We start from the raw sequence: 13981 nt of genomic DNA, 5'->3' as shown, positions 1-13981 counted from the left end.
ATGCCCAGAGCCCCAAGCAAGGAGCCAAACCCAGCCCCCTGCTCCCCCTGCCACAAGAAATGCAAACATCATTAATTTCTTAATGTCTAATTAAGAAGTTTTAAAGTGCTCCCCCGGCATGAGGGGCACAGTGGCAGTAGAGAGTAGAGAGGTTGTAAAACACTGCAATGGAGCCTCTATGGGTTTGAGGATCTTTGTTAATTGTTAATTAGCAGGTGGAGCTGGGCTGGGTTAATGGCCAAGGACCTCGTGGTCCTTGTGTGGCCATGGACCAGCACAGCATTCCAAACAGCATCCCAAATCAGATCCCACACAGCATCCCAAAACAGCATCTCAAAACAGCATCTCAAAACAGCATCCTAAAACAGCATCCCCAAATCAGATCCCAAACAGCATCCCAAACAGCATCCCAAAATAGCATCCCAAACAGCATCCCAAATCAGATCCCAAACCAGCATCCTAAAACAGCACCCCACCAGATCATCCCATCAGAGCATCCCAAACCAGCATCCCCCACCTGGGGCTGCTGAGCCCCTCTGGAGCTGGGCAGCCACAGCTGGGCCGTGGCTGAGCCCCCCCAGGTCCCTCCCAAGGCTCCGAATGTTCCGAAATGATCCCAATCAAAGGCCCCTCTGTAACCCAGCCCGGCCTTGATCTGTGCCTTGAAGAGCTCCAGCTTTGCCTACGGGTGGGAAAAAACCTTATTAGATTAAAGCCAAGCCCCTGTACATGAATCCTCTCCCTTTTCCCAAGCCTGGTCACTTTAAAAGGCAGAGATGGAAAAAAAAACCCAAGTGGGGTAGGTTTGGAGAAGTCAGCCTGAACAGGAGCTTCAGCTGCTGTAACTTCACAAATAAACTTTGCTTTATACCTTTGACTCGTGGCACAGCTTTGGCAAATCCAGAGCCCTCCAATGCAGTTTCCTGCATTCCCGATTGCTATCAGAAAGTTGGGAAAATATACAGGTGGAGGCAGCAAGTTTAACCCTTTGCTCCCCAGCCTCCCCCGAATCAGGGCTGCTCCAGAAGGGACCAATATTCTCGATGGGGAACAAATCCCTGCCTGCCTCAGCAGCACAGGGAGATGCTTGGGATGGGCTCAGGGGAAAAACAGGAATTGGGACTAAAGGAAAAGGCTGGAAGCCAGGCTGCAACCCAGCTTCCCACTCCTGTGCTGGAGAAAACCTGGGACAAGAGGGTTTCCATAGCCAGGGAATGGAAATCAGCATTCCTGGCATCAGCTGCAGGAGCCCTGCGAGGCTTCACAGCTGCAAAGGGATTTTTATTCAGGGTTTTTAAAACAAAAACCAGGGTAATAATGATATTTTTTGTGTGAGGAACCACAGTCCCAAGCTTCAGGTGAGGCTCAGGGAGGTCTGGACTGGCTGAGGTTCATTGAGGAAAACCCAAGCACAGCGAGTCCAGTTTAATTCCCTACAAATGCCAGTGGCCCTGCTGGCCAGAGCTTGGCTGGAAAGCCAAATAAATGCAAACCAAGTAATAGTAATTAAATAAAATAACAAATTAAAAATGTCAGCCAGGCCTTTTGGGGCAGGACCAAGCAGGAGGAGGAAATTCCAGCCCCTCCATATCAGCTGCCACCACAGGAAGGTGCCCAGAGAGCGGCTGGTGAGGAATGCAGGGGCTGAGCAGGAGGGACACATCCACGCCAGGATGGAGGGGCTGGATCTGACCCTTTTTCCCCTCCAGCCCCAGATATCAGCCTTGGCCTCGCTGGAGCACAGGGATAGCAGCGCTGGCCATGTGTCAGGACATTGCTGAGGGACACACGTGTCCTGAGCTCCCAAGAGCCTCCCAGGAGCAGCAGGAGCTCCAGACCTCCCAGGGGAGCGTGGGCAGGGACACGGGGCCAGGGCAGGGATCCTGGCTGGACCACGGTGGCTCTGCTGGTCCCCTGGGCTCCCGGGCCACCAGCGTGCAGAAAATCCCTTTCCCAGCCCGCAGGGGGAAAATCCCTTTCCCAGCCCGGGACAGCTGGGGAAGGAGGGGATTACTCATCTCCCGGGGGAGGAAAGGATGTTCCCCATCCTCCCCTCGCACCAGGGATGGATTTTTTCCTCTCTGGGGCCACCTGGGACTCGCTGAAGCGCCGGGACCAGAGGAAGCCCCGTCCCTCCCCAGCTCAGCACAGGGACCTCGGTGCCTCCTCGGGCACCTCCTGAAGGCACCGACGGGGATTTGGGGAAAAGCCGAAAGAGCATCACGGGACGCGGCTGGGGCTCGGGCTGTCCTCGCCCGGCCGGGACGGGCTCTTGGTCCCTCGGGGCCGGGCCGGGCCGGAGCCCCGGGGCGCGGATCAAAGCGGCCGGGAGGTTCCGGAGCGATGGACAAGACGCAGCAGACAGAAATCCGCCCGGATGCGCCGCGCGGGGCCGCGGGGAGCACGGGGAAGGTGCAGGCGCTGAGCTCTGCCCCACTTGCAGGCGGTGACCCCAGGCGCTGCTTTCATCTGGCTCCGTCTCGGCAGATCCGGGGGAAACGCTGCCCTTGGGGCGGTGCCGATGGTCAGGGAGCGGGGCTGGCACCGGGGCTGTGCCAAGGCTGAGCCACTCCAGGGCCCGGCTGTGCCGAGCTCGGGGGTCCCCAGCAAAGCTCACCCACTCACCCCAGCGCGGGAGCACCCCCAAACCCCCGTGTGCTGTAAAAGAGGGGAGAAATGCAGAATGGAGCCCAGCCTGGCTTTGCAGCAGGGGGAGGAATGTGGGCATCAGAGGGGAGCTCCTGCACCCACCATCGGGCCATCTCCCGGGGATGGAGCGGCCGCAGCAGCAGCCGAGCCCCTCTGGCCAGAGCAGGAGCAGGAGTTGGGGGCAGGAGCAGCTCCCTTTGGGCCCCAGACCCCCGGCATTCACACCCTGCCCTGCTTTGCCCATTCCCACCTGCCAGGCCCGGCTGGGGTTTGCCAGGCCGGGGGGAAAGCACAGCCCGGGGAGCTGAGCCGGGGCATTGGCACGGGCACTGCAGGGGAGAGGGCAGGAAAAAGGGAAGCTGAACCCAAACCCACACCCCGCAGGTTTCTGGGAAGGGTTTGCAGTGAGCACAGGGAAAACACACAGGTCTGTGTGGCACCTGGCCGGCAGCACCCGCGGGGCCGCAGCCTGGCCTGGGGACGTGGCAGTGCCGGGGAAACGCGGTGGGAAGGCAGCAGGGATGTGCTGAGCCCAGCCCGTGGAGCATCCCCTCCATCCCCTCGGCATCCTCAAGGCCCACCAGGATTTCTGCCTCCTGGACAAGCGCCGCTGGGCACAGCGAGCCGGGGTTTGGGGGCTCCCATCCCGATCCCGGCTGGGCTCTGTCAGAGCGGAGCTGATGCCCCAGCGGCGCTGCAGCGTCCCCAGCTCGCGGGGAAAGTGGGAGAGGAGCCCGGCCCAGGTTGTGAAATGAGCCCCGGTACCTGCCCGGCTTTGAAATGCAAAGCGCTCGGCTCCGCCGCTGCGGTCTGGGGCGAACAAAGCTCCCCACACAAACGGGCTGCAGCCGCTGATCGGCGAGCAGCTTCAGACCGAGAGGCATCTCGCATGCAAATGGGCTTTACCGCTAATTAAATGCACAAAGGAGATTTTTCCAGGCATCCAAGGTTGCTGCTGCGGAGTCTGAACTCCCACACGCGCACACACCCAGCGCCTCTGCAGAGCGAGGCATTTTCTGCGCACAAAGCACTTCATCTCCATGCGCGTGGATTGGGCAACGCTGCCATTCCCGGCTCCCTTCCCCGCTCCCGCCGAGGGCATCCCGGTCCGGCAGCGGCCCTTGGGGCTCCCGGTTCCACCCCGTGTCCAGCCCGGTGGGAATCTCAGCGCCGGGACAATCTCAGCCGTTGCCGGGCTCGCTGAGCTGCGTGAGGTCTGGCAGGTGCTGGGCTCCTGCGGGTCGGGGAAAAGGGTTTGGTTTGAGGGACAGGACCCACAAGGGCCCATCTCCCAGAGGGATCCATGAGGCCGCTTGCTCTCCTGTCCTGTGAGGACAAAGTGCCCTGTCCCTGAGGACATGGGTGATGCCCGTGAGCCAGGCCGGGGATTGCTCTGCCCCAGCACCCGCCCTGGGCTCAGCACAGCCCCTCCTGCCATCTCCCAGCCCAGGGACACCACAGCCTGTGTAACCCGGCCCCTCTCCCTCCTCCCGGCACAGCCAGACCCCAAACCAATCCCAATCCCAACCCCAGCCCTCCCCATGGCCCAGCCTGTGCAGGGCACAGCCAGACCCCAAACCAATCCCAATCCCAATCCCAATCCCAACCCCAGCCCTCCCCATGGCCCAGCCACGTCCAGGCTGCGCAGCGGGGACGGGGACAGGGACAGGGGCAGGGGCAGGGACAGGGACAGGGACAGGGGCAGGGGCAGGGGCAGGGACAGGGGCAGGGCTCCCCAGGGCAGCCTCTGGAGGGGCTGCTGGAGTCACCCCCGCCTGAGGGTGCTGCTGAGGGGCAGCAGGGACACGCCAGCCCCGGGGGGACGCAGGGGACACGCAGGAGCCAGACACGGCCGCGTTTCACCGCCGCCCATGGCTCGGCTCCCCCCGCCACCCCCAGCCGGGTGTGTTTGCAAGGGCGAGATGGAGTTTGTATCTGCTGCTCATCTCCAGCTGAAGCATTCCTGCTTGTTTACTGGTGCTCTCCCCCAGTCACAGGATCCCCGTCCAGCAGAGCTTTCATTTCCTGGGGACATCTTGCATTCATTAGGACATGTTGTTATTGACTTACAAGGCTGCTAATTCCCAAGGTCCAATTTAGCCCTCAAAACCACCAACATGTGTGCTGGGGAGTTGCTACATCCCTGCCAGCAGCCAAGTGTGCTCAGCAGGCACGGAGGGAGCCCAGATTTAAAGCCAGCGAGGTTTGGGACCTCTCTGCTCCGTGCTCAGGATCTCCGACCTGCCCTGGTGGCTCTGCGGGGGCACGGCCACCACTCCAGCCCAAATATCGCCCTCTGCAAACGGGAAAAATCGGATCAAAGGAGCTGGGGAGATGCTGTGGGGTGACAGGGACAGCCCAAGGGGTGACAGGGACAGCCGGGACCCCTCGTGCAGCCCCGGATCGGGGCAGGTGAGAGCCGGGGCTGCCAGGAGCGGGGGCCGAGCCCCGAGGAGCCAAGCCCAGGTTGGAGGAGTTGCCTCAGCCGCGGCTGAGCCGCAGCCGGGCTCCTTGTCTGGGCCGGGTTTAGGTCCAACAGGTTCGCTTAACTCCCCATCTCGGGCCATCTCTGCTCCCGCAGCCGCACTGCCCGTGAATAAATAAATAAATATATAAATACATAAACACAATGTACGGTGCGAGCTCAGCCCGGGCCCCCGGGGGCACTGAGTCACCTCGGCCGCGATGAAAGGCGGGCGGCTGAGGCAATCCCAGCCCCGGCTCCGGCCCCACCCGGCCGGGAGCTGCAGCCCCCGGTGGCGGAGCCGCCCGGGAGCAGCGCCGGGGCCGCCGCGGTTCGGGCTGGGCAGGAGCGGCGGTCCCGGGAGCCCGGGGCTGCGCAGCCCCGCCGCGATGGCGGCAGATTGCGAGCGGGCGGCGGCCCCGGAGCCAGCGGCGGCGATGGGGGGTGTGGGGAATGCAGGGGATGTGAGGGATCTGGGGGATGCGGGGAATGCACCTGCAGGAGCTCCCGGTCCATCCCAGGGTGGGCACAGCCTGGGAACGCTTCTTCCTCGGCAGGAACCCGAGACCCCGCACGGAGGGGGAAGGAACAGGGCTGGAGCTGCGGGTCCTGCCCCAGTTCAGGGCTGGGGCTGCGGGTCCTGCCCCAGTTCAGGGCTGGAGCTGCGGGTCCTGCCCCAGTTCAGGGCTGGAGCTGCGGGTCCTGCCCCAGTTCAGGGCTGGGACAAGCACGACCCCTCTGCCCCTTCCCCACCGCAGGGTTTGCAGGTTTGGGGGGCACTGGGGGCAGGACCCCGACTGTCCTGGAGTGGGACCCAGAGCTGGAGCTCCTGGGGTGGCCCAGGAGTCCTTCAGAGAGGGGTGGGAACCATTTCTGTGAGGCTGAGGAGCTGCAAAGGTTCTGCTTGAGGGCTCAGGGGCAGCAGCTCTGCCCTGGGCCCAGATCCCCATGGAGATGAGCAGAGTGTGGGATTGGGATCCTGAGGTGTGCCCCACAGCCCTGGGAAGGGGCAGAGACAGCAGAGCAGCAGCACCCAGAGGGCTCAGGCAGCTCAGCCACCTTCCTGCAGGGATCCTGAACCCTGGGAATGGGCTCCAGGCTGATCCTGAGTCCCAGGAATGGGCTCCAGGCTGCCCCTGAGCCCCGGGAATGGGCTCCAGGCTGTCCCTGAGCCCCAGGAATGGGCTCCAGGCTGTCCCTGAGCCCCAGGAATGGGCTCTAGATTCCCCCTGAGCCCCAGGAATGGGCTCCAGGCTGTCCCTGAGTCCCAGGAATGGGCTCCAGGCTGCCCCCGAGTCCCAGGAATGGGCTCCAGGCTGCCCCTGAGCCCCAGGAATGGGCTCCAGGCTGCCCCTGAGCCCCAGGAATGGGCTCCAGGCTGCCCCCGAGTCCCAGGAATGGGCTCCAGGCTGCCCCCGAGTCCCAGGAATGGGCTCCAGGCTGCCCCTGAGCCCCAGGAATGGGCTCCAGGCTGCCCCTGAACCCTAGGAATGGGCTCCAGGCTGTCCCTGAGCCCCAGGAATAGGGTCTAGTCTGACCCTACTGTGGCAGTGCTGAGGCCCTTGAGGAAATCAGGCTCCTGGAGTGCTGCAGGAAAGGTCAGGAGCTGCTCCAGGAGCTCATTCCCAGAAGCAAACCCCAGGAAAGCCAGCCTTGGGCTCCTCTGGAGCATTGATTCTCAGCTCATGGCCGAGAGGGACGGGAATTCATTACCCTGGATCTGGAAAATGCAGATGAAGAGGAGCCTGGGCAGGACAGAGGCACCTCACTGCAGGCAACCTCTAATTAAAGGCTTCAACTAATTCTTCCCAGGGTCAGGTCACCACTTCAGTGTCCCTCAGAACACTTTGTCCTGGGAAAATCCCAATCCCAGCCATGGCTGGGAGCACGTGGGTGACATCAGACCCAGAGAATCACCTGCTGATCAACCAGCATGGCAGAACAACCAAAAAGGTCCCTTTTGGCATTAAAAGTCTACATCTCACCTTGGAAAAGCAAGCCCAAAAGCCTTTGGCTGGGCATACACATCTCCAGATGCAGCAGAGGCTGAGCTGTCCATGGAGATCCAGGAGAGATGGGAGAGGGTCTTCCCAGCACACAGCCAGCCCTTGGGAAGGCTGAACGGCTCCAAATTGTTTTTAACAGCCTTAAAACAGCAGCTGAAAAATCCAACAGGATCATTTCCTCCTGGACATATTTGGGAACGTATTTATTTTATACCTTGTGAAAAAAAGAAATTCCAGGATGTAAGTGAGAAGCCAAGAAAGGGAAAAAAAAAAAAAAGAAAAAAAGAAAAGAGGGGAGGGGGAAAGAAAGAAAACAAATTTGAACTGGGCCTGTTTTCCATGCAGTATTAAATCTCCAGCACACAATGAATCATGCAGTCCTCGGCCTAACAAGGAGGACTCCAGAAAGTCTGTAGGATGAAGGAGTCACTGGAGACTCCAAGAAATATGACAGGCTTGCTCCAAAGTGCACAAAAAGGTTTTTTTAGTAAAGGAGAAAGAAAAGAAAAGGAAAAAAAAATCTCAGAAATTAAAGCCCTACAACAGCTTCATTTGTATAATCCCTCCCAGGGCGGGGGCTGTGTGCAGCTCTCAGCAGGAGATGACAGAAGCCAGCCTGAGGAACAAGGATGGGAGCTTCTGTCCCTGTCCCTGTCCCCAGGTGGGCCAGGATGAGCCCACAAAGCCCCGGGAGCAGGGCTGCAGCCACCAAACCTGTTCCCGGAACAAGGATGGGAGCTTCTGTCCCTGTCCCTGTCCCCAGGTGGGCCAGGATGAGCCCACAGAGCCCCGGGAGCAGAGCTGCAGCCACCAAACCTGTTCCTGTGTTTACCCAGAGCAGCTGCAGATTTTTCCAGGCACCCAACCTCAGCCTGAGCTTTGGTGTCCTCTCGCCAGGACTGCAGTGCCCTCCGTGGGCACTGGTGCCTCTTCCCAGCCCTGTTTCTGCAGCTCTTGCTGCCTCTCCCTTCATCTGTCCCACCCCAGGCTCCCGGTCCCTCCTCTCTCCACGGAATTCCAGGAAAAGCCACTTGAACCTCTGGGGTTTGACCTGGCAGCCTCAGCCCCGACAGGGCAGGAAAAGCCTCGGGGAGGCTCCAGCAGCCTCTGCAGCCTCTCCCGAGCTCAGGGTGTCCCTCCTGCCTCCAGGGCTGCCCGTGCTGAGGGATGGAGCTGGGCGAGGATCCCTGGGGCTTCCAAGGCTGCCTCGGGTCAGGAGGGAGGGTGCAGAGCCAGGATCTGAGGAGCCCAGGAGCTCTGGCAGTGACTCCAGCACTTCCAGAACCAGGGAGAAGCAGCCCTGGGCACAGCAGAGAGCCCTGAGCACGGTGCCACCAAGGCTCCCCAGCCCCTCAGGGATTTATTTATCTGCTCCTTGAAATGCCCAGGGCACAGCAGCACTTCCCTGGCCCCGGGGAAACCTCGGGATCTGCAGCACGAGAGCAGCTGTGGGTCCTGCCAGGGCTCCTGCCCCCTGTGCCCCGACAAGCTGCAGGAGTCTGCCCACACTCCGACCCCAAAGCCAGAGCAGGGGATGTCACACCTCGCCCAGGCCGTTCCTCCTTGGAAAAGTGAAGGAGGAATGCCCGGGTCAGAGCAGGGCAGGAAGGAGGCCCTGGCAGGAGGGGGCTGCCCTGGTTTTGGGGTAGAACAGGCAGCAGGAAAAAGATGGAATTGTCACTACGTGGCTCAGCCCGGCCACGTTCAGACAGCAAAACCCTCTCTGGTTCAGCCCCATCACAGACCCTTCCTGCAGCTCCTGGGGTGACTTTGGTGCGGGATGGATGCACCAAAAACCTGGGGAGGGGCAGAAGCTCAGCCCTGGGCAAGCACGAGCACAGCAAACTCGTTCCTTGGCCTTTCATCTGCTTAATAACACTCTCTGTGACTCTGGGAATGGCAAAGAACGTGAGCTCGTCTGAAACAGGGATCCACCTTCCCCACCCGTGCTGGGGCACAGGGAGCTCCGTGGGCAGTGACCCAGGGGCAGCAGAGCCTGGCAGCAGCTGCTGAGCCACCAACGCTTCCACGGGATTTCAGCTCTCTTGGCTCTCCTGCGTGGGAAATGGGAAGAATTTTTGCTCTGATAACACCCAGAGGGTTCAGATCCAGAGAACCACCCCAAAAACCCACCCCAAAGCACAGCAAAGAGGCAAAAGGAGTCCCAGGCTCCATCTGGGGTCACCTCTGCATCCTCAGAGTGCCAGGCACAGCTCGGCACACAGACAGACCCTGCGATGGGGCACGAACACTTCTCTGCTGAGCCACCAACGCTTCCACGGGATTTCAGCTCTCTTGGCTCTCCTGCGTGGGAAATGGGAAGAATTTTTGCTCTGATAACACCCAGAGGGTTCAGATCCAGAGAACCACCCCAAAAACCCACCCCAAAGCACAGCAAAGCAGCAGAAGGAGTCCCAGGCTCCATCTGGGGTCACCTCTGCATCCTCAGAGTGCCAGGCACAGCTCGGCACACAGACAGACCCTGCGATGGGCACGAACACTTCTCCAAGCCAAGCCCAGCCCAGCCGGATGGGCTTGGAGAAATGTTTCTCCCCTCAGGATGGGTGAGAAAATCGCGGAGGATGCTGCAGGAGGGGAGAGGGGCAGCGAGCCTCGGCCGGGCGGAGGCGCAGCCTCGGAGGAGCCCCGGGAGTTCCCGAGCCAAGGCTGACCTCCACAGGCAGGCGGGATCATCACAGCCCGGGATCATCATCACAAACCCGGGATCATCATCACAAACCCGGGATCATCAGCACAAACCTGGGATCATCATCACAAACCTGGGATCATCATCACAAACCTGGGATCATCATCATAAACCTGGGATCATCATCACAAACCTGGGATCATCATCACAAACCTGGGATCATCATCACAAACCTGGGATCATCATCACAAACCTGGGATCATCATCACAAACCTGGGATCATCATAAACCTGGGATCATCATCACAAACCTGGGATCATCATCACAAACCCGGGATCATCATCACAGCCCCGGCTGCTCCTGGCACCAGCAGTGCCCAGAAACATTCCCAAGCCTTGCCCACAGCCCAGGCCTCTCCCCACCAGCCTGTCCCAGTGCCACCAAAGCTGGGGACACCTGTGGGGGCCGGGAACTCCTGCCCCGTGTCCCAGGACATCCTGGGCTGGTTCCTGCTCTCCATCTCTGCTACATCCAGGACTCTTCCTGGGAATCTTCCCCACCATTTCCCACTGCTCTGGAAATTAAGAGGGGGTGAGAGACGGGAATGCTGCAGGCAGGGAAGGTCTGACACGGGGCTGTGGCTCTGACAGGAGCCCCCAGGCCAGGAGCAGATCCAGAAATCCCAACTGCCCCAAATCCACATCAGCTGCTCCAGCAGGTGACAGCAGGCAAGGACTGTTTGCACCTTGGCATTGCTGGGAAGGCTTATCCTGTATCCCAATAATCAGTAAGGCAGCAATTGGAGGACTGGGGTTTTTCCCTCAAAAAGCAGGAAAGATCCCATGGGTGGAGCTGATACCAAGGCTCCTGTTCCAAGAAAGTCTGAGCGAGCACAGCCCTGCCAGAGCCAAGGCATCATCCCTGGAGGGCAAGGGCAGCTCCTGCCTGGCTGAGGTTTGCACCAGCAGCTGCTGCTGTGAATTCCTAGACACAGCCTCTACCTCCTCAGAGCCCTGGCTTTGTCTGGGTGTCAAATTCCAGAGCAGATCCACTCTGCCCTCGCCTGTGACGGGAAGGGAAACCTGGCAAGGTCCCCATGGAGCTGCTGCTGGGGGGATTCAAGGGAATCAAAGGAGGATGAGCCAGAGACTCCTGTTAGTGCCTGGGGGAGAGCAGAGCAAAGCCAAGGCACAGGAGTGGTTGGCAGGTCTCGTGTTTGGGGACACTGGCCAGATGTGACAGGAGCTGCTCCGTGTCCCTCACCCCACAGCCTCTGCCCAGGCCTTGGGGTCTCACTGAGCCCCATTCCCAGCTTCCCTCAGAGCTGCCCCACCACCACCTCCCCTCGGAGAGCTGCAGGGCAGCCACAGCACTCCCAGCATTGCAGGGCAGGTTTTCCCTCTCCTGAAGTGGGAACAAGCGATGCCAATGGAAAACAGAGCCCCAGGACCTCCTGGAACTGCTGTGCCACCGGTCCCCTCGTGTGTGCCACTGACCCATCCTGCCTGGCCTGAGTCCACAGGGGATTTGCTGGGCTGCGCTGTGGAGGAAAAGGCTCCCACGGAGAGCTGAGGGAGCCCCTGGCCCAGTTTGATGTGCAGGCTCGTCCTGCAGAGCCAAGAAATGCACCCCGGGCTGGGCCCAGGTCAGCAGCACAGCAAGGCTGGAAGTCAGAGCCCAGCACTGGCTCCAGCTTGCCCCCCAACAACGTTCCCATTCAGGAATCATTCCCAGGACTGCTCCCATTTGCTGTCTGGCACTTCAGGCTGCTTTTCCCTCTGTTGAACCAACACTGCTGACAGCCTGGAGCTGCTCTCGCTCTCCTTTCATCCCCTGTTCCAGCAGCCGGCGTGGCCTGGGCAGGGATCTGGGGGTCAGCCCTGCTGGATCCCCTCTGGCTCTCTGCACAGGGCTCTGCCAGCCCAGCTCCTGCAGGCACAGCAGCACCAACCCTTGGGAGCAGTGGAACCACAGCAGCGCCGTGCAGAGGGGCTGATCCACCCAAAACACAGCCTTGCCCCGGGGTCAGGGCTGGGGAGCTCTGCCCCAGGCTGGGGCTCACCCCAGGGCACCCAGAGGCAGCTCCTGCACCCAGGGAAGCCAGAGGGACCCCCAACGATGCTGTGGAGCTCAGCTCTTCCCAGGAACCAGCCCTGACTTGCCTGGGGTTCAAGGCCCTCTCTTATCTTCTGCGGCAGCTCGGGCTCCTTGTGAAATCTCCCAGTGGAGATGTGAGCAGCCAGGATTTATGGCTTCTGTAGTTTCCCTTTCATGGCTCCAGCTGGGGAAGAGCTGGCGAGGGATGAAAGGTGCTGCTCGGGGAGGGATGGCAGGAGAGCACTTCAAAGGCTCCCCGAGTCGCGTTAGGATACTCGGGATCCTTCTCTTCCAGCCTCCAGAACTTCCAGCAGCCTCTCCTCCTCAAGCACAGCCTTAAACCCATCTGGAGCCAGAGTGGAGCACCTGCAGCTCAGCTCTGGAGCTGCCCTCAGGAGCCCCCAGGAGGTTTCTCATCACCCCCAAGCCCTGCACCCTGCCAGTGAAATGCCACCAGGGCAGCAGCCACGGCAAACCCGGGAGTTTCATGGGAAAGATGAGCAAGGTTTGCTCATGAGGGAAGTCTGGGCTGGAGGGGAAGGCCAGAAGGAGCCTGAGGAGGGATTTTGGCCATTGATGCCTCTGGATCACGGCCCCTCGGGCAAGTCACGCTGTGAGCAGCTTTGCTCATGTGCATCTTTCACTGCCCGCTGGGACAAAAGGATCTCAGAGTGCCTGGGCTGGGCTGCCCCAGCTGGTGCCTGGAGGGAGCCGGGCACAGTCTCCATCTGTGGGCTGCCTGCAAGCGTGCAGAGCTCCTCCTCAAGGAACCTCCCCGAGAACTCACCCAAAGGTCAGAGCAGCGTTATTTCACACTCCTCCTTGGCTGCTGCCTCTGGCTCCAAGGCCACAAAGAGCTGGGAAATTAAAGCCCCATGAAGAAATCTCACCCTGAACACTTCAAACCCACCAAGGCCATGCACGGAGCCTGCAGTAAACGTTCCTGTGCTGTTGTGGATGTGATTCCTGGGTGAGTGGGTGCAGCAAGATGAAGAGCCAACCACTGCCCTAAAAAACAACCAGACACAGACTGCAGGAACTGCCAGTCCCTGAAAGAGCTATTGCCTGAAGAAGTTAAAACTCAGAAGTAGCTGAAGCAGCACATGCCTGCCCACACTTTAAATCACCAAAAGCAGGAGCTGTGAAAGCTCCCAGCACTTTCCTGCCCTCTGTCCTTGCCTGGGCTCCTGGGCCACAGGTGATGCCACCTGGCACCCAAGGAGCAGCTGAGGTTGCCCAGGTGCCCTGAGTGACAGAAAGAACAGCTCAGGCTCCATTCTCCAGCTCCAAACACCTCCATGGACCCAGAGCGAGGCAGGCAGGCTGGATGGGAGAGCTCAGCTCCCAGGCACAGAGCAGGGCTGGCTGCTCACAGCTCTGGGACCCTGCTGGGGCTCACTCCCAGCAGCCAGAGGAGCTGGAGTCACTGTGAGCAGCACTGCTAGGAAAAGCCCATTTCCTCAGAGCACGTGGCCTTGTCCTCAAGCAGCCTCCAGGGCAGCGACCCCAGGTCCCCTCTGCACCCCAGGAGCTCCTGACAGGAGGTGCAGCAGTGCTGGGACTCCACGTGAGAGTCTGGGCCAGGGTAGACTCCACAGGGTCCCCACTCGGCTCTCAGAGGGGGATGATTGCAGCTACAGATGGGAAATAGCCACCTCCCTGGCAGGGCACAGATCAGAGCAGCCCCTGCTGCTGGGCCCTGCCCCAGCTCCTCCCTGGCAGCCTCTCAACCCTTCAGTCTGGCTGCCCCAATCAGCATTTTTAATCACTGGGGATCATTTAGATTTAGAACAGTGCTGTGCTCTGCACCCAGAGCTCAGCCCCATAAACGATTTCTCCTCTCCCCCACATTCCCCCTGTGTGGACAGGGATGTTTTCAGACTCATTAAGAGGAGCAGTATCACTTTAATCAGCCTCTTTAAAATAACAATTCTGTGTGCAAACTGACAAAGTCATTCCCGAGGTCCTGCCAAGCCCTTTGCCTTAGGCAAAGGAGCTGAGACGTCCCTTAGCATCAATTTTGTTTGTTTATTTATAAAGTTCACATGTTTGATCTTTGTTTAGCAGCTGTTTTCGTCTCCCTGTCCAGTGGTAAGAACACAGCAGTTCTTCTCTTGA

The sequence above is a fragment of the Passer montanus genome, unplaced genomic scaffold (genome assembly GCF_014805655.1).
Source record: "Passer montanus isolate IOZ18808 unplaced genomic scaffold, ASM1480565v1 scaffold89, whole genome shotgun sequence".
In the NCBI taxonomy this organism is placed as follows: domain Eukaryota; kingdom Metazoa; phylum Chordata; class Aves; order Passeriformes; family Passeridae; genus Passer; species Passer montanus.
Note: the sequence above shows the minus strand (reverse complement) of the source record.